General features: G+C 43.0%; 1 protein-coding gene across 4 annotated transcripts in view; it reads right to left on the bottom strand.

Moving 5' to 3' along the window:
- The window catches only part of Eipr1 (EARP complex and GARP complex interacting protein 1), a 151,917-nt gene that overhangs the window by 74,095 nt on the left and 76,950 nt on the right, over positions 1–872 (bottom strand). The window lies entirely within an intron of this gene.

Here is an 872-nt window from a genome sequence, read left to right as displayed (position 1 = left end):
AAGGAACCTAGGGGATAAAGGGAAAGAAGGAGCTCAAGAGAGGTAGGACCATAGGAGAAGGGTATTATTAAGGGAGAACGGGGGAAAATGGGGGCACCTTAAGTGGGACAACCATGATGGAGAGGTGAGACAATGCGAGAGATAAATAATGCCTAGGTAGTTTTGAAAACCAAAAGGAACCATATTACTCCTACAACCTACTGACAAATTATACATAGCAGATCCAGAAATATATGTCTAGGTAAGGTTTATCTGAGAACAACTGGTCTTTGCCCAAGATTTATCTACATGACACACAGTAATTAAAAATACCAGACTGGTGGAATTAACCTTCTTGGATGTTTAGCAGACATACTTTGAGGCCTATAATAATTTGGTCAGAGGGACATAAAGTACGGTTTTTGCTCCTTGCCTTCCTAGGTTGACTAGTTCCAGGGGACTATGAGCATCTCTCAAAATGTCCTGTAATTGTGGTGGGTCACCTGTCCTCTTGAACAAGGAGACCGAGGAGACCCCACCTAATGGACTTGAACCAGTGTCCAGTCTACAAAGAGGAGGGTCAACACAGAGGAGTCATTTCCTCCATGCTTCCAAGCGAAGCCAACGATGGTAGAGTAGGACCTTTGACTTATCTTCTCATAGGTGGAACTGGTAAAAGAAAGAAGCCAGGGGCTCCTCCCAAGCCCATGTGACCCCTGAGGAACAGATCCTCAAACGACCTTAAGAGTCAAAATAAATCTGTTTATCTGGTCCAACTGTATGGCCTTAAACACCCAAAAGGAAAGTATAACCAAATATTAAAGGGGCCAATATAATTTCTTAAGAGTCCATATGCATAGCTAAAGGCTACATAACAAGCAACAATGCCAGAC

Source organism: Nannospalax galili, unplaced genomic scaffold, assembly GCF_000622305.1.
Source record: "Nannospalax galili isolate Female #2095 unplaced genomic scaffold, S.galili_v1.0 scaffold100, whole genome shotgun sequence".
Taxonomy (NCBI): domain Eukaryota; kingdom Metazoa; phylum Chordata; class Mammalia; order Rodentia; family Spalacidae; genus Nannospalax; species Nannospalax galili.
Note: the sequence above shows the minus strand (reverse complement) of the source record. Positions and strands in the feature narration are given on the sequence as shown.